Source organism: Diceros bicornis, chromosome 31, assembly GCF_020826845.1.
Source record: "Diceros bicornis minor isolate mBicDic1 chromosome 31, mDicBic1.mat.cur, whole genome shotgun sequence".
Classification (NCBI taxonomy): domain Eukaryota; kingdom Metazoa; phylum Chordata; class Mammalia; order Perissodactyla; family Rhinocerotidae; genus Diceros; species Diceros bicornis.
Window position 1 is genome coordinate 37,971,891 of NC_080770.1, and position 20,076 is coordinate 37,991,966.

Here is a 20,076-nt window from a genome sequence, read left to right on the forward strand (position 1 = left end):
CACACCAAGTTTAGCTCAGTTCTGGGCGTCTTTGAAATACCTATACAAACTTGTTCCTACATAGTAACTTGCAACTTTGAATGAGATTGTGCTTGCTTACAGCAACGTGCTATATGTTCTGAATGCCCGAATTGGGAATCTGTGTTAAAACTTTGTTAGGAATTATGTCATCCTTACTAGCTGGAAGTAAGGGAGATGGGGCCTGAAGTTATTTCTAGGAGTTGGAGACATACCCACTTTACCTCAGTTCTTGGCATCTTTGAAATACATTTACTAACATGTTCCTACATAGTAACTTGCTACTTGGAATGAGAAAGTGCTTGCTTAAAGGAACGTTCTATATGTTCTGAATGCCCGAATGGGGAATCTGTGTCAAAACTTTGTTAGGAATTATGTGATCCTTACTAGCTGGAAGTAAGGGAGATGGGGCATGAAGTTATTTCTAGGAGTTGGAGACATACCCACTTTACCTCAGTTCTGGGCATCTTTGAAATACCTATACAAACTTGTTCCTACATAGTAACTTGCATCTTGGAATGAGAATGTGCTTGCTTACACAACGTGCTATATGTTCTGAATGCCCGATTTGGAATCTGTGTCAAAACTTTGTTAGGAAATATGTGATCCTTACTAGTTGGAAGCAAGGGAGATGGGGCATGAAGTTATTACTAGGAGTTAGAGACATACCAAGTATAACTCAGTTCTGGGCATCTTTGAAAGTCCTATACAAGCTTGTTCCTACATAGTAACTTGCAACTTTGAATGAGAATGTGCTTGCTTACAGCAACGTGCTATATGTTCTGAATGCCCGAATTGGGAATCTGTGTCAAAACTTTGTTAGAAATTATGTGATCCTTACTAGATGGAAGTAAGGGAGTTGCGGCACGAAGTTATTTCTAGGAGTTTGACACATCCCAAGTTTAGCTCAGTTCTGGGCATCTTTGAGATACCTATACAAACTTGTTCCTACATAGTAACTTGCAACTTTGAATGAGAATGTGCTGACTTACAGCAATGTGCTATATGTTCTGAATGCACGAATTGGGAATCTGTGTCAAAACTTTGTTAGGAATTATGTGATCCTTACTAGCTGGAAGTAAGGGACATGGGGCATGAAGTTATTTCTAGGAGTTGGAGACATACCAAGTTTAGCTCAGTTCTGGGCATCTTTGAAATACCTAGACAAACTTGTTCGTACATAGTAACATGCAACTTTGAATCAGAATGTGCTTGTTTAAAGCAACGTGCTATATGTTCTGAATGCCCGAATTTGGAATCTGTGTCAAAACATTGTTAGGAATTCTGTGATCCTTACTAGCTGAAAGTAAGGGAGATGGGGCATGAAGTTATTTCTGGGAGTTGGAGACACACCAAGTTTAGCTCAGTTCTGGGCATCTTTGAAAGTCCTATACAAACTTGTTTCTACATAGTAACTTGCAACTTTGAATGAGAATGTGCTTGCTTAAAGCAACGTGCTATATGTTCTGAATGCCCGAAATGGGAATCTGTGTCAAAACTTTGGTAGGAATTATGTGATGCTTACTAGCTGGAAGTAAGGGAGATGAGGCATGAAGTTATTTCTAGGAGTTGGAGACATACCAAGTGTAGCTCATTCTGGGGATCTTTGCAATACTTGTACAAACTTGTTCCTACGTAGTACCTTGCAACTTTGAATGAGAATGTGCTTGCTTACAGCAACGTGCTCTATGTTCTCAATGTCCGAATTGGGAATCTGTGTCAAAACTTTGTTAGGAATTATGTGATCCTTACTAGCTGGAAGTAAGGGAGATGGGGCAGGAAGATATTTCTAGGAGTTGGAGACATACCAAGTTTAGCTCAGTTCTGGGCATCTTTGAAAGTCCTATACAAGCTTGTTCGTACATAGTAACTTGCAACTTGGAATGAGAAAGTGCTTGCTTAAAGCAACGTGGTATATGTTCTGAATGCCCGAATTGGGAATCTGTGTCAAAACTTTGTTAGGAATTATGTGATCCTTACTAGCTGGAAGTAAGGGAGATGGGGCATGAAGTTATTTCTAGGAGTTGGAGACATACCAAGTTTAGCTCAGTTCTGGGCATCTTTGAAATACCTATACAACCTTGTTCCTACATAGTAACTGGCTACTTGGAATGAGAAAGTGCTTACTTGAAGCAACGTGCTACATGTTCTGAATGCTCGAATTGGGAATCTCTGTCAAAACTTTGTTAGGCATTATGTGATCCTTACCAGCTGGAAGTAAGTGAGATGGGGTAAGAAGTTATTTCTAGGAGTTGGAGACATACCAAGTTTAGCTCAGTTCTGGGCATCTTTGAAATACCTATACAAACATGTTCCTACATAGTAACTTGCAACTTTGAATGAGAATGTGCTTGCTTACAGCAACGTGCTATATGTTCTGAATGCCCGAATTGGGAATCTGTGTCAAAACTTTATGAGGAATTATGTGATCCTTACTAGCTGGAAGTAAGGGAGATGGGGCATGAAGTTATTTCTAGGAGTTGGAGACATACCAAGTTTAGATCAGTTCTGGGCATCTTTGAAATACCTATACAAACTTGTTCCTACATAGTAACTTGCAAATTTGAGAGAATGTGCTTGCTTACAGCAACGTGCTATATGGTCTGAAAGCCCGTATTGGGAATCTGTGTCAAAACTTTGTTAGGAATTATGTGATCCTTACTAGCTGGAAGTAAGGGAGATGGGATATGAAGTTATTTCTAGGAGTTGGAGACATACCAAGCTTAGCTCAGTTCTGGTCATCTTTGAAAGTCCTATACAAACTTGTTCCCTAAATAGTAACTTGCAACTTTGAATGAGAATGTGCTTGCTTACAGCAACGTGCTATATGTTCTGAATGCCCGAATTGGGAATCTGTGTCAAAACTTTGTGAGGAATTATGTGATCCTTACTAGCTGGAAGTAAGGGAGTTGAGGCATGAAGTTATTTCTAGGAGTTGGAGACATACCCACTTTAATCCAGTTCTGGGCATCTTAGAAATACCTATACAAACTTGTTCCTACATAGTAACTTGCAACTTTGAATGAGAATGTGCTTGCTTACAGCAACGTGCTATATGTTCTGAATGCCCGAATTGGGAATCTGTGTCAAAACTTTGTGAGGAATTATGTGATCCTTACTAGCTGGAAGTAATGGAGTTGGGGCATGAAGTTATTTCTAGGAGTTGGAGACATACCCACTTTAGTTCAGTTCTGGGCATCTTTGAAATACCTATACAAACTTGTTCCTTCATAGTAACTTGCAACTTTGAATGAGAATGTGCTTGCTTACAGCAACGTGCTATATGTTCTGAATGCCCGAATTGGGAATCTGTGTCAAAACTTTGTTAGGAATTATGTGATCCTTACTAGCTGGAAGTAAGGGAGTTGGGGCATGAAGTTATTTCTAGGAGTTGGAGACATACCCACTTTAGCTCAGTTCTGGGCATCTTTGAAATACCTAAACATACTTGTTCCCACATAGTAACTTGCTACTTGGAATGAGAAAGTGCTTGCTTAAAGCAAGGTGCTACATGTTCTGAATGCCCGAATTGGGAATCTGTGTCAAATCTTTGTTAGGAATTATGTGGTCCTTACTAGCTGGAAGTAAGGGAGATGGGGAATGAAGTTATTTCTAGGAGATGGAGACATACCAAGTTTAGCTCATTCTGGGCAACTTTGAAATACCTATACAAACTTGTTCTTACATAGTAACTTGCAACTTTGAATGAGAATGTGCTTGCTTACAGCAACGTGCTATATGTTCTGAATGCCCGAATTGGGAATCAGTGTCAAAACTTTGTTAGGAATTATGTGATCCTTACTACCTGAAAGTGAGGGAGTCGGGGCATGAAGTTATTTCTAGGAGTTGAACACACACCAAGTTTTGCTAAGTTCTGGGCATCTTTGAAATACCTATACAAACTTGTTCTTACATAGTAACTTGTAACTTTGAATGAGAATGTGCTTGCTTACAGCAACGTGCTATATGTTCTGAATGTCCGAATTGGGAATCTGTGTCAAAACTTTGTTAGGATTTATGTGATCCTTACTGGCTGGAAGTAAGGGAGTTGGTACCTGAAGTTATTTCTAGGAGTTGGACACATACCAAGTTTAGCTCAGTTCTGGGCATCTTTGAAATACCTATACAAACTTGTTCCTACATAGCAATTTGGAACTTTGAATGAGACTGTGCTTACCTACAGCAACGTGCTATATGTTCTGAATGCCCGAATTGGGAATCTGTGTCAAAACTTTGTTGGGAATTATGTGATCCTTACTAGCTGAAAGTAAGGGAGATGGAGCATGAAGTTATTTCTAGGAGTTGGAGACATACCCACTTTAGCTCAGTTCTTGGCATCTTTGAAATACCTATACAAACTTGTTCCTACATAGTAGCTTGCAACTTTGAATGAGAATGTGCTTGCTTACAGCAACGTGCTATATGTTCTGAATGCCCGAATTGGGAATCTGTGTCAAAACTTTGTGAGGAATTATGTGATCCTTACTAGCTGGAAGAAAGGGAGTTGAGGCATGAAGTTATTTCTAGGAGTTGGAGACATACCCACTTTAATTCAGTTCTGGGCATCTTAGAAATACCTATACAAACTGGTCCCTACATAGTAACTTGCATCTTTGAATGAGAATGTGCTTGCTTACAGCAACGTGCTATATGTTCTGAATGCCCGAATTGGGAATCTGTGTCAAAACTTTGTTAGGAATTATGTGATCCTTACTAGCTGGAAGTAAGTGAGTTGGGGCATGAAGTTATTTCTAGGAGTTGGAGACACACCCACTTTAGTTCAGTTCTGGGCATCTTTGAAATACCTATACAAACTTGTTCCTACATAGTAACTTGCAACTTTGAATGAGAATGTGCTTGCTTACAGCAACGTGCTATATGTTCTGAATGCCCGAATTGGGAATCTGTGTCAAAACTTTGTTAGGAATTCTGTGATCCTTACTAGCTGAAAGTGAGGGAGATGGGGCCTGAAGTTATTTCTAGGAGTTGGAGACACACCAAGTTTAGCTCAGTTCTGGGCGTCTTTGAAATACCTATACAAACTTGTTCCTACATAGTAACTTGCAACTTTGAATGAGATTGTGCTTGCTTACAGCAACATGCTATATGTTCTGAATGCCCGAATTGGGTATCTGTGTCAAAACTTTGTTAGGAATTATGTGATCCTTACTAGATGGAAGTAAGGGAGTTGCGGCACGAAGTTATTTCTAGGAGTTGGACACATCCCAAGTTTAGCTCAGTTCTGGGCATCTTTGAGATACCTATACAAACTTGTTCCTACATAGTAACTTGCAACTTTGAATGAGAATGTGCTGACTTACAGCAATGTGCTATATGTTCTGAATGCCCGAATTGGGAATCTGTGTCAAAATTTTGTTAGGAATTATGTGATCCTTACTAGGTGGAAGTAAGGGAGATGGGGCACGAAGATATTTCTAGGAGTTGGAGACATACCAAGTTTAGCTCAGTTCTGGGCATCTTTGAAATACCTATACAAACTTGTTCCTACATAGTAACTTGCAAGTTTGAATCAGAATGCGCTTGTTTAAAGCAACGTGCTATATGTTCTGAATGCCCGAATTGGGAATCTGTGTCAAAACTTTGTTAGGAATTCTGTGATCCTTACTAGCTGAAAGTGAGGGAGATGGGGCCTGAAGTTATTTCTAGGAGTTGGAGACACACCAAGTTTAGCTCAGTTCTGGGCGTCTTTGAAATACCTATACAAACTTGTTCCTACATAGTAACTTGCAACTTTGAATGAGATTCTGCTTGCTTACAGCAACGTGCTATATGTTCTGAATGCCCGAATTGGGAATCTGTGTTAAAACTTTGTTAGGAATTATGTGATCCTTACTAGCTGGAAGTAAGGGAGATGGGGCCTGAAGTTATTTCTAGGAGTTGGAGACATACCCACTTTACCTCAGTTCTTGGCATCTTTGAAATACATTTACTAACATGTTCCTACATAGTAACTTGCTACTTGGAATGAGAGAGTGCTTGCTTAAAGGAACGTTCTATATGTTCTGAATGCCCGAATGGGGAATCTGTGTCAAAACTTTGTTAGGAATTATGTGATCCTTACTAGCTGGAAGTAAGGGAGATGGGGCATGAAGTTATTTCTAGGAGTGGAGACATACCAAGTTTAGCTCAGTTCTGGGCATCTTTGAAATACCTATACAAACTTGTTCCTACATAGTAACTTGCAACTTTGAATCAGAATGTGCTTGTTTAAAGCAACGTGCTATATGTTCTGAATGCCCGAATTGGGAATCTGTGTCAAAACTTTGTTAGGAATTCTGTGATCCTTACTAGCTGAAAGTAAGGGAGATGGGGCATGAAGTTATTTCTTGGAGTTGGAGACACACCAAGTTTAGCTCAGTTCTGGGCATCTTTGAAAGTCCTATACAAACTTGTTCCTACATAGTAACTTGCAACTTTGAATGAGAATGTGCTTGCTTACAGCAACGTGCTATATGTTCTGAATGCCCGAAATGGGAATCTGTGTCAAAACTTTGGTAGGAATTATGTGATGCTTACTAGCTGGAAGTAAGGCAGATGGGGCATGAAGTTATTTCTAGGAGTTGGAGACATACCCACTTTAGCTCAGTTCTGGGCATCTTTGATATACCTATACAAACTTGTTCCCACATAGTAACTTGCTACTTTGAATGAGAAAGTGCTTGCTTAAAGCAACGTGCTACATATTCTGAATGCCCGAATTGGGAATCTGTGTCAAAACTTTGTTAGGAATTATGTGATCCTTACTAGATGGAAGTAAGGGAGTTGCGGCACGAAGTTATTTCTAGGAGTTGGACACATCCTAAGTTTAGCTCAGTTCTGGGCATCTTTGAGATACCTATACAAACTTGTTCCTACATAGTAACTTGCAACTTTGAATGAGAATGTGCTGACTTACAGCAATGTGCTATATGTTCTGAATGCCCGAATTGGGAATCTGTGTCAAAACTTTGTTAGGAATTATGTGATCCTTACTAGGTGGAAGTAAGGGAGATGGGGCACGAAGATATTTCTAGGAGTTGGAGACATACCAAGTTTAGCTCAGTTCTGGGCATCTTTGAAATACCTATACAAACTTGTTCCTACATAGTAACTTGCAACTTTGAATCAGAATGTGCTTGTTTAAAGCAACGTGCTATATGTTCTGAATGCCCGAATTGGGAATCTGTGTCAAAACTTTGTTAGGAATTCTGTGATCCTTACTAGCTGAAAGTGAGGGAGATGGGGCCTGAAGTTATTTCTAGGAGTTGGAGACACACCAAGTTTAGCTCAGTTCTGGGCGTCTTTGAAATACCTATACAAACTTGTTCCTACATAGTAACTTGCAACTTTGAATGAGATTGTGCTTGCTTACAGCAACGTGCTATATGTTCTGAATGCCCGAATTGGGAATCTGTGTTAAACTTTGTTAGGAATTATGTGATCCTTACTAGCTGGAAGTAAGGGAGATGGGGCCTGAAGTTATTTCTAGGAGTTGGAGACATACCCACTTTACCTCAGTTCTTGGCATCTTTGAAATACATTTACTAACATGTTCCTACATAGTAACTTGCTACTTGGAATGAGAAAGTGCTTGCTTAAAGGAACGTTCTATATGTTCTGAATGCCCGAATGGGGAATCTGTGTCAAAACTTTGTTAGGAATTATGTGATCCTTACTAGCTGAAAGTAAGGGAGATGGGGCATGAAGTTATTTCTAGGAGTTGGAGACATACCCACTTTACCTCAGTTCTGGGCATCTTTGATATACCTATACAAACTTGTTCCTACATAGTAACTTGCATCTTGGAATGTGAATGTGCTTGCTTACACAACGTGCTATATGTTCTGAATGCCCGATTTGGAATCTGTGTCAAAACTTTGTTAGGAATTATGTGATCCTTACTAGTTGGAAGCAAGGGAGATGGGGCATGAAGTTATTACTAGGAGTTAGAGACATACCAAGTATAACTCAGTTCTGGGCATCTTTGAAAGTCCTATACAAGCTTGTTCCTACATAGTAACTTGCAACTTTGAATGAGAATGTGCTTGCTTACAGCAACGTGCTATATGTTCTGAATGCCCGAATTGGGAATCTGTGTCAAAACTTTGTTAGAAATTATGTGATCCTTACTAGATGGAAGTAAGGGAGTTGCGGCACGAAGTTATTTCTAGGAGTTTGACACATCCCAAGTTTAGCTCAGTTCTGGGCATCTTTGAGATACCTATACAAACTTGTTCCTACATAGTAACTTGCAACTTTGAATGAGAATGTGCTGACTTACAGCAATGTGCTATATGTTCTGAATGCACGAATTGGGAATCTGTGTCAAAACTTTGTTAGGAATTATGTGATCCTTACTAGCTGGAAGTAAGGGAGATGGGGCATGAAGTTATTTCTAGGAGTTGGAGACATACCAAGTTTAGCTCAGTTCTGGGCATCTTTGAAATACCTATACAAACTTGTTCCTACATAGTAACATGCAACTTTGAATCAGAATGTGCTTGTTTAAAGCAACGTGCTATATGTTCTGAATGCCCGAATTGGGAATCTGTGTCAAAACTTTGTTAGGAATTCTGTGATCCTTACTAGCTGAAAGTAAGGGAGATGGGGCATGAAGTTATTTCTGGGAGTTGGAGACACACCAAGTTTAGCTCAGTTCTGGGCATCTTTGAAAGTCCTATACAAACTTGTTCCTACATAGTAACTTGCAACTTTGAATGAGAATGTGCTTGCTTAAAGCAACGTGCTATATGTTCTGAATGCCCGAAATGGGAATCTGTGTCAAAACTTTGGTAGGAATTATGTGATGCTTACTAGCTGGAAGTAAGGGAGATGGGGCATGAAGTTATTTCTAGGAGTTGGAGACATACCAAGTGTAGCTCATTCTGGGGATCTTTGCAATACTTGTACAAACTTGTTCCTACGTAGTACCTTGCAACTTTGAATGAGAATGTGCTTGCTTACAGCAACGTGCTCTATGTTCTCAATGTCCGAATTGGGAATCTGTGTCAAAACTTTGTTAGGAATTATGTGATCCTTACTAGCTGGAAGTAAGGGAGTTGGGGCAGGAAGTTATTTCTAGGAGTTGGAGACATACCAAGTTTAGCTCATTTCTGGGCATCTTTGAAAGTCCTATACAAGCTTGTTCTTACATAGTAACTTGCAACTTGGAATGAGAAAGTGCTTGCTTAAAGCAACGTGGTATATGTTCTGAATGCCCGAATTGGGAATCTGTGTCAAAACTTTGTTAGGAATTATGTGATCCTTACTAGCTGGAAGTAAGGGAGATGGGGCATGAAGTTATTTCTAGGAGTTGGAGACATACCAAGTTTAGCTCAGTTCTGGGCATCTTTGAAATACCTATACAACCTTGTTCCTACATAGTAACTGGCTACTTGGAATGAGAAAGTGCTTACTTGAAGCAACGTGCTACATGTTCTGAATGCTCGAATTGGGAATCTCTGTCAAAACTTTGTTAGGCATTATGTGATCCTTACCAGCTGGAAGTAAGTGAGATGGGGTAAGAAGTTATTTCTAGGAGTTGGAGACATACCAAGTTTAGCTCAGTTCTGGGCATCTTTGAAATACCTATACAAACATGTTCCTACATAGTAACTTGCAACTTTGAATGAGAATGTGCTTGCTTATAGCAACGTGCTATATGTTCTGAATGCCCGAATTGGGAATCTGTGTCAAAACTTTATGAGGAATTATGTGATCCTTACTAGCTGGAAGTAAGGGAGATGGGGCATGAAGTTATTTCTAGGAGTTGGAGACATACCAAGTTTAGATCAGTTCTGGGCATCTTTGAAATACCTATACAAACTTGTTCCTACATAGTAACTTGCAAATTTGAGAGAATGTGCTTGCTTACAGCAACGTGCTATATGGTCTGAAAGCCCGTATTGGGAATCTGTGTCAAAACTTTGTTAGGAATTATGTGATCCTTACTAGCTGGAAGTAAGGGAGATGGGATATGAAGTTATTTCTAGGAGTTGGAGACATACCAAGCTTAGCTCAGTTCTGGTCATCTTTGAAAGTCCTATACAAACTTGTTCCCTAAATAGTAACTTGCAACTTTGAATGAGAATGTGCTTGCTTACAGCAACGTGCTATATGTTCTGAATGCCCGAATTGGGAATCTGTGTCAAAACTTTGTGAGGAATTATGTGATCCTTACTAGCTGGAAGTAAGGGAGTTGAGGCATGAAGTTATTTCTAGGAGTTGGAGACATACCCACTTTAATCCAGTTCTGGGCATCTTAGAAATACCTATACAAACTTGTTCCTACATAGTAACTTGCAACTTTGAATGAGAATGTGCTTGCTTACAGCAACGTGCTATATGTTCTGAATGCCCGAATTGGGAATCTGTGTCAAAACTTTGTGAGGAATTATGTGATCCTTACTAGCTGGAAGTAATGGAGTTGGGGCATGAAGTTATTTCTAGGAGTTGGAGACATACCCACTTTAGTTCAGTTCTGGGCATCTTTGAAATACCTATACAAACTTGTTCCTTCATAGTAACTTGCAACTTTGAATGAGAATGTGCTTGCTTACAGCAACGTGCTATATGTTCTGAATGCCCGAATTGGGAATCTGTGTCAAAACTTTGTTAGGAATTATGTGATCCTTACTAGCTGGAAGTAAGTGAGATGGGGCATGAAGTTATTTCTAGGAGTTGGAGACATACCCACTTTAGCTCAGTTCTGGGCATCTTTGAAATACCTAAACATACTTGTTCCCACATAGTAACTTGCTACTTGGAATGAGAAAGTGCTTGCTTAAAGCAAGGTGCTACATGTTCTGAATGCCCGAATTGGGAATCTGTGTCAAATCTTTGTTAGGAATTATGTGGTCCTTACTAGCTGGAAGTAAGGGAGATGGGGAATGAAGTTATTTCTAGGAGTTGGAGACATACCAAGTTTAGCTCATTCTGGGCAACTTTGAAATACCTATACAAACTTGTTCTTACATAGTAACTTGCAACTTTGAATGAGAATGTGCTTGCTTACAGCAACGTGCTATATGTTCTGAATGCCCGAATTGGGAATCAGTGTCAAAACTTTGTTAGGAATTATGTGATCCTTACTACCTGAAAGTGAGGGAGTTGGGGCATGAAGTTATTTCTAGGAGTTGAACACACACCAAGATTTGCTAAGTTCTGGGCATCTTTGAAATACCTATACAAACTTGTTCTTACATAGTAACTTGCAACTTTGAATGAGAATGTGCTTGCTTACAGCAACGTGCTATATGTTCTGAATGTCCGAATTGGGAATCTGTGTCAAAACTTTGTTAGGATTTATGTGATCCTTACTGGCTGGAAGTAAGGGAGTTGGTACCTGAAGTTATTTCAAGGAGTTGGACACATACCAAGTTTAGCTCAGTTCTGGGCATCTTTGAAATACCTATAAAAACTTGTTCCTACATAGCAATTTGGAACTTTGAATGAGACTGTGCTTACCTACAGCAACGTGCTATATGTTCTGAATGCCCGAATTGGGAATCTGTGTCAAAACTTTGTTAGGAATTATGTGATCCTTACTAGCTGAAAGTAAGGGAGATGGAGCATGAAGTTATTTCTAGGAGTTGGAGACATACCCACTTTAGCTCAGATCTGGGCATCTTTGAAATACCTATACAAACTTGTTCCTACATAGTAACTTGCAACATTGAATGAGAATGTGCTTGCTTACAGCAACGTGCTATGTGTTCTGAATGCCCGAATTGGGAATCTGTTTCAAAACTTTGTTAGAAATTATGTGATCCTTACTAGATGGAAGTAAGGGAGATGGGGCATGAAGTTATTTCTAGGAGTTGGAGACATACCTAGTTTAGATCAGTTCTGGGCATCTTTGAAATACCTATACAGACTTGTTCGTACATAGTAACTTGCAACTTTGAATGAGAATGTGCTTGCTTACAGCAACGTGCTATATGTTCTGAATGCCCGAATTGGGAATCTGTGTCAAAACTTTGTTAGGAATGATGTGATCCTTACTAGCTGGAAGTAAGGGAGATGGGGAATGAAGTTATTTCTAGGAGTTGGAGACATACCATGTTTAGCTCAGTTCTGGGCATCTTTGAAATACCTATACAAACTTGTTCCTACTTAGTAACTTGCAACTTTGAATGAGAATGTGCTTGCTTACAGCAACGTGCTATATGATCTGAATGCCCGAATTGGGAATCTGTGTCAAAACTTTGTTAGGAATTATGTGATCCTTACTAGCTGGAAGTAAGGGAGATGGGGCATGAAGGTATTTCTTGTAGTTGGAGACATACCAAGTTTAGCTCAGTTATGGGCATCTTTGAAATACCTATACAAACTTGTTCCTACATAGTAACTTGCAACTTTGAATGAGAATGTGCTTGCTTACAGCAACGTGCTATATGTTCTGAATGCCCGAATTGGGAATCTGTGTCAAAACTTTGTTAGGAATTATGTGATCCTTACTAGCTGGAATTAAAGGAGATGAGGCATGAAGATATTTCTAGGAGTTGGAGACATACTCACTTTAGCTCAGTTCTGGGCATCTTTGAAATACCTATACAAACTTGTTCCTACATAGTAACTTGCAACTTTGAAAGAGAATGTGCTTGCTTGCAGCAACGTGCTATATGTTCTGAATGCCCGAATTGGGAATCAGTGTCAAAACTTTGTTAGAAATAATGTGATCCTTACTATATGGAAGTAAGTGAGATGGGGCATGAAGTTATTTCTAGGAGTTGGAGACATACCCACTTTAGCTCAGTTCTGGGCATCTTTGAAATACCTATACAAACTTGTTCCTATATAGGCACTTGCAACTTTGATTGAGAATGTGCTTGCTTACAGCAACGTGCTATATGATCTGAAAGCCCGAATTGGGAATCTGTGTCAAAACTTTGTTAGGAATTATGTGATCCTTACAAGCTGGAATTAAGGGAGTTGGGGCATGAAGTTTTTTCTCGGAGTTGGACACATACCCACTTTAGCTCAGTTCTGGGCATCTTTGAAATACCTATACAAACTTGTTCCCACATAGTAACTTGCTACTTGGAATGAGAAAGTGCTTGCTTAAAGCAAGGTGCTACATGTTCTGAAAGCCCGAATTGGGAATCTGTGTCAAATCTTTGTTAGGAATTATGTGGTCCTTACTTGATGGAAGTAAGGGAGATGGGGCATGAAGTTATTTCTAGGAGTTGGAGACATACCAAGTTTAGCTCATTCTGGGCATCTTTGAAATACCTATACAAACTTGTTCTTACATAGTAACTTGCAACTTTGAATGAGAATGTGCTTGCTTACAGCAACGTGCTATATGTTCTGAATGCCCGAATTGGGAATCTGTGTCAAAACTTTGTTAGGAATTATGTGATCCTTACTACCTGGAAGTAAGGGAGTTGGGGCATGAAGTTATTTCTAGGAGTTGAACACATACCAAGTTTAGCTAAGTTCTGGGCATCTTTGAAATACCTATACAAACTTGTTCCTTCATAGTAACTTGCAACTTTGAATGAGAATGTGCTTGCTTACAGCAACGTGCTATATGTTCTGAATGCCCGAATTGGGAATCTGTGTCAAAACTTTGTTAGGAATTATGTGATCCTTACTAGCTGGAAGTAGTGAGATGGGGCATGAAGTTATTTCTAGGAGTTGGAGACATACCCACTTTAGCTCAGTTCTGGGCATCTTTGAAATACCTAAACATACTTGTTCCCACATAGTAACTTGCTACTTGGAATGAGAAAGTGCTTGCTTAAAGCAAGGTGCTACATGTTCTGAATGCCCGAATTGGGAATCTGTGTCAAATCTTTGTTAGGAATTATGTGGTCCTTACTAGCTGGAAGTAAGGGAGATGGGGAATGAAGTTATTTCTAGGAGTTGGAGACATACCAAGTTTAGCTCATTCTGGGCAACTTTGAAATACCTATACAAACTTGTTCTTACATAGTAACTTGCAACTTTGAATGAGAATGTGCTTGCTTACAGCAACGTGCTATATGTTCTGAATGCCCGAATTGGGAATCAGTGTCAAAACTTTGTTAGGAATTATGTGATCCTTACTACCTGAAAGTGAGGGAGTTGGGGCATGAAGTTATTTCTAGGAGTTGAACACACACCAAGATTTGCTAAGTTCTGGGCATCTTTGAAATACCTATACAAACTTGTTCTTACATAGTAACTTGCAACTTTGAATGAGAATGTGCTTGCTTACAGCAACGTGCTATATGTTCTGAATGTCCGAATTGGGAATCTGTGTCAAAACTTTGTTAGGATTTATGTGATCCTTACTGGCTGGAAGTAAGGGAGTTGGTACCTGAAGTTATTTCTAGGAGTTGGACACATACCAAGTTTAGCTCAGTTCTGGGCATCTTTGAAATACCTATAAAAACTTGTTCCTACATAGCAATTTGGAACTTTGAATGAGACTGTGCTTACCTACAGCAACGTGCTATATGTTCTGAATGCCCGAATTGGGAATCTGTGTCAAAACTTTGTTAGGAATTATGTGATCCTTACTAGCTGAAAGTAAGGGAGATGGAGCATGAAGTTATTTCTAGGAGTTGGAGACATACCCACTTTAGCTCAGATCTGGGCATCTTTGAAATACCTATACAAACTTGTTCCTACATAGTAACTTGCAACATTGAATGAGAATGTGCTTGCTTACAGCAACGTGCTATGTGTTCTGAATGCCCGAATTGGGAATCTGTTTCAAAACTTTGTTAGAAATTATGTGATCCTTACTAGATGGAAGTAAGGGAGATGGGGCATGAAGTTATTTCTAGGAGTTGGAGACATACCTAGTTTAGATCAGTTCTGGGCATCTTTGAAATACCTATACAGACTTGTTCGTACATAGTAACTTGCAACTTTGAATGAGAATGTGCTTGCTTACAGCAACGTGCTATATGTTCTGAATGCCCGAATTGGGAATCTGTGTCAAAACTTTGTTAGGAATGATGTGATCCTTACTAGCTGGAAGTAAGGGAGATGGGGAATGAAGTTATTTCTAGGAGTTGGAGACATACCATGTTTAGCTCAGTTCTGGGCATCTTTGAAATACCTATACAAACTTGTTCCTACTTAGTAACTTGCAACTTTGAATGAGAATGTGCTTGCTTACAGCAACGTGCTATATGATCTGAATGCCCGAATTGGGAATCTGTGTCAAAACTTTGTTAGGAATTATGTGATCCTTACTAGCTGGAAGTAAGGGAGATGGGGCATGAAGGTATTTCTTGTAGTTGGAGACATACCAAGTTTAGCTCAGTTATGGGCATCTTTGAAATACCTATACAAACTTGTTCCTACATAGTAACTTGCAACTTTGAATGAGAATGTGCTTGCTTACAGCAACGTGCTATATGTTCTGAATGCCCGAATTGGGAATCTGTGTCAAAACTTTGTTAGGAATTATGTGATCCTTACTAGCTGGAATTAAAGGAGATGAGGCATGAAGATATTTCTAGGAGTTGGAGACATACTCACTTTAGCTCAGTTCTGGGCATCTTTGAAATACCTATACAAACTTGTTCCTACATAGTAACTTGCAACTTTGAAAGAGAATGTGCTTGCTTGCAGCAACGTGCTATATGTTCTGAATGCCCGAATTGGGAATCAGTGTCAAAACTTTGTTAGAAATAATGTGATCCTTACTATATGGAAGTAAGTGAGATGGGGCATGAAGTTATTTCTAGGAGTTGGAGACATACCCACTTTAGCTCAGTTCTGGGCATCTTTGAAATACCTATACAAACTTGTTCCTATATAGGCACTTGCAACTTTGATTGAGAATGTGCTTGCTTACAGCAACGTGCTATATGATCTGAAAGCCCGAATTGGGAATCTGTGTCAAAACTTTGTTAGGAATTATGTGATCCTTACAAGCTGGAAGTAAGGGAGTTGGGGCATGAAGTTTTTTCTCGGAGTTGGACACATACCCACTTTAGCTCAGTTCTGGGCATCTTTGAAATACCTATACAAACTTGTTCCCACATAGTAACTTGCTACTTGGAATGAGAAAGTGCTTGCTTAAAGCAAGGTGCTACATGTTCTGAAAGCCCGAATTGGGAATCTGTGTCAAATCTTTGTTAGGAATTATGTGGTCCTTACTTGATGGAAGTAAGGGAGATGGGGCATGAAGTTATTTCTAGGAGTTGGAGACATACCAAGTTTAGCTCATTCTGGGCATCTTTGAAATACCTATACAAACTTGTTCTTACATAGTAACTTGCAACTTTGAATGAGAATGTGCTTGCTTACAGCAACGTGCTATATGTTCTGAATGCCCGAATTGGGAATCTGTGTCAAAACTTTGTTAGGAATTATGTGATCCTTACTACCTGGAAGTAAGGGAGTTGGGGCATGAAGTTATTTCTAGGAGTTGAACACATACCAAGTTTAGCTAAGTTCTGGGCATCTTTGAAATACCTATACAAACTTGTTCTTACATAGTAACTTGCAACTTTGAATGAGAATGTGCTTGCTTACAACCACGTGCTACATGTTCTGAATACCCGTATTGGGAATCTGTGTCAAAACTTTGTTAGGAATTATGTGATCCTTACTAGCTGGTAGTAAGGGAGATGGGGCATGAAGTTATTGCTAGGAGTTGGAGACATACCAAGTTTAGCTCAGATCTGGGCATCTTTGAAATAACTATACAAACTTGTTCCTACATAGTAACTTGCAACTTTGAATAAGACTGTGCTTGCTTAAAGCAACGTGCTATATGTTCTTAATGCCCGAATTGGGAATCTGTGTCAAAACTTTGTTAGGAATTATGTGATCCTTACTAGCTGGAAGTAATGGAGATGGGGCATGAAGATATTTCTAGGAGTTGTAGACGTACCCACTTTAGCTCAGTTCAGGGCATCTTTGAAAAACCTATACAAACCTGTTCTTACATAGTAACTTGCAACTTTGAATGAGAAAGTGCTTGCTTACAGCAACGTGCTGTATGTTCTGAATGCCCGTATTGGGAATCTGTGTCAAATCTTTGTTAACAATTATGTGATCCTTACTAGATGGAAGTAAGGGAGATGGGGCATGAAGTTATTTCTAGGAGTTGGAGACATATCCACTTTAGCTCAGTTCTGGGCATCTTTGAAATACCTATACAAACTTGTTCCTATATAGGCACTTGCAACTTTGATTGAGAATGTGCTTACTTACAGCAACGTGCTATATGATCTGAAAGCCCGAATTGGGAATCTGTGTCAAAGCTTTGTTAGGAATTATGTGATCCTTACAAGCTGGAAGTAAGGGAGTTGGGGCATGAAGTTATTTCTAGGAGTTGAACACATACCAAGTTTAGCTAAGTTCTGGGCATCTTTGAAATACCTATACAAACTTGTTCCTACATAGTAACTTGCAACTTTGAATAAGACTGTGCTTGCTTAAAGCCACGTGCTATATGTTCTTAATGCCCGAATTGGGAATCTGTGTCAAAACTTTGTTAGGAATTATGTGATCCTTACTAGCTGGAAGTAATGGAGATGGGGCATGAAGTTATTTCTAGGAGTTGGAGACGTACCCACTTTAGCTCAGTTCAGTGCATCTTTGAAATACCTATACAAACCTGTTCCTACATAGTAACTTGCTACTTCGAATGAGAAAGTGCTTGCTTAAAGAACGTGCTATATGTTCTGAATGACCGAATTGGGAATCTGTGTCAAATCTTTGTTAACAATTATGTGATCCTTACTAGATGGAAGTAAGGGAGATGGGGCATGAAGTTATTTCTAGGAGTTTGAGACATACCCACTTTAGCTCAGTTCTGGGCATCTTTGAAATACCTATACAAACTTGTTCCTATATAGGCACTTGCAACTTTGATTGAGAATGTGCTTGCTTACAGCAACGTGCTATATGATCTGAAAGCCCGAATTGGGAATCTGTGTCTAAACTTTGTTAGGAATTATGTGATCCTTACAAGCTGGAAGTAAGGGAGTAGGGGCATGAAGTTATTTCTAGGAGTTGGACACATACCCACTTTAGCTCAGTTCTGGGCATCTTTGAAATACCTATACATACTTGTTCCCACATAGTGACTTGCTACTTGGAATGAGAAAGTGCTTGCTTAAAGCAAGGTGCTACATGTTCTGAATGCCCGAATTGGGAATCTGTGTCAAATCTTTGTTAGGAATTATGTGGTCCTTACTAGCTGGAAGTAAGGGAGATGGGGAATGAAGTTATTTCTAGGAGTTGGAGACATACCAAGTTTAGCTCATTCTGGGCAACTTTGAAATACCTATACAAACTTGTTCTTACATAGTAACTTGCAACTTTGAATGAGAATGTGCTTGCTTACAGCAACGTGCTATATGTTCTGAATGCCCGAATTGGGAATCAGTGTCAAAACTTTGTTAGGAATTATGTGATCCTTACTACCTGAAAGTGAGGGAGTTGGGGCATGAAGTTATTTCTAGGAGTTGAACACATACCAAGTTTTGCTAAGTTCTGGGCATCTTTGAAATACCTATACAAACTTGTTCTTACATAGTAACTTGCAACTTTGAATGAGAATGTGCTTGCTTACAGCAACGTGCTATATGTTCTGAATGTCCGAATTGGGAATCTGTGTCAAAACTTTGTTAGGATTTATGTGATACTTACTGGCTGGAAGTAAGGGAGTTGGTACCTGAAGTTATTTCTAGGAGTTGGACACATACCAAGTTTAGCTCAGTTCTGGGCATCTTTGAAATACCTATACAAACTTGTTCCTACATAGCAACTTGGAACTTTGAATGAGACTGTGCTTACCTACAGCAACGTGCTATATGTTCTGAATGCCCGAATTGGGAATCTGTGTCAAAACATTGTTAGGAATTATGTGATCCTTACTAGCTGAAAGTAAGGGAGATGGGGCATGAAGTTATTTCTAGGAGTTGGAGACATACCCACTTTAGCTCACATCTGGGCATCTTTGAAATACCTATACAAACTTGTTCCTACATAGTAATTTGCAACATTGAATGAGAATGTGCTTGCTTACAGCAACGTGCTATATGTTCTGAATGCCCGAATTGGGAATCTGTGTCAAAACTTTGTTAGGAATGATGTGATCCTTACTAGCTGGAAGTAAGGGAGATGGGGAATGAAGTTATTTCTAGGAGTTGGAGACATACCATGTTTAGCTCAGCTCTGGGCATCTTTGAAATACCTATACAAACTTGTTCCTACTTAGTAACTTGCAACTTTGAATGAGAATGTGCTTGCTTACAGCAACGTGCTAAATGATCTGAATGCCCGAATTGGGAATCTGTGTCAAAACTTTGTTAGGAATTATGTGATCCTTACTAGCTGGAAGTAAGGGAGTTGGGGCATGAAGGTATTTCTTGTAGTTGGAGACATACCAAGTTTAGCTCAGTTATGGGCATCTTTGAAATACCTATACAAACTTGTTAATACATAGTAACTTGCAACTTTGAATGAGAATGTGCTTGCTTACAGCAACGTGCTATATGTTCTGAATGCCCGAATTGGGAATCTGTGTCAAAACTTTGTTAGGAATTATGTGATCCTTACTAGCTGGAAGTAAGGGAGTTGGGGCATGAAGTTATTTCTAGGAGTTGGACACATACCCACTTTAGCTCAGTTCTGGGCATCTTTGAAATACCTATACAAACTTGTTCCTACATAGTAACTTGCAACTTTGAAAGAGAATGTGCTTGCTTACAGCAACCTGCTATATGTTCTGAATGCCCGAATTGGGAATCAGTGTCAAAAATTTGTTAGAAATAATGTGATCCTTTCTATATGGAAGTAAGTGAGATGGGGCATGAAGTTATTTCTAGGAGTTGGAGACATACCCAGTTTAGCTCAGTTCTGGGCATCTTTGAAATACCTATACAAACTTGTTCCTTCATAGTAACTTGTAACTTTGAATGAGAATGTGCTTGCTTACAGCATCGTGCTAAATGTTCTGAATGCCCGAAATGAGAATCTGTGTCAAAACTTTGTTAGGAATGATGTGATCCTTACTAGCTGGAAGTAAGGGAGATGGGGCATGAAGGTATTTCTAGGAGTTGGAGACATACCAAGTTTAGCTCAGATCTGGGCATC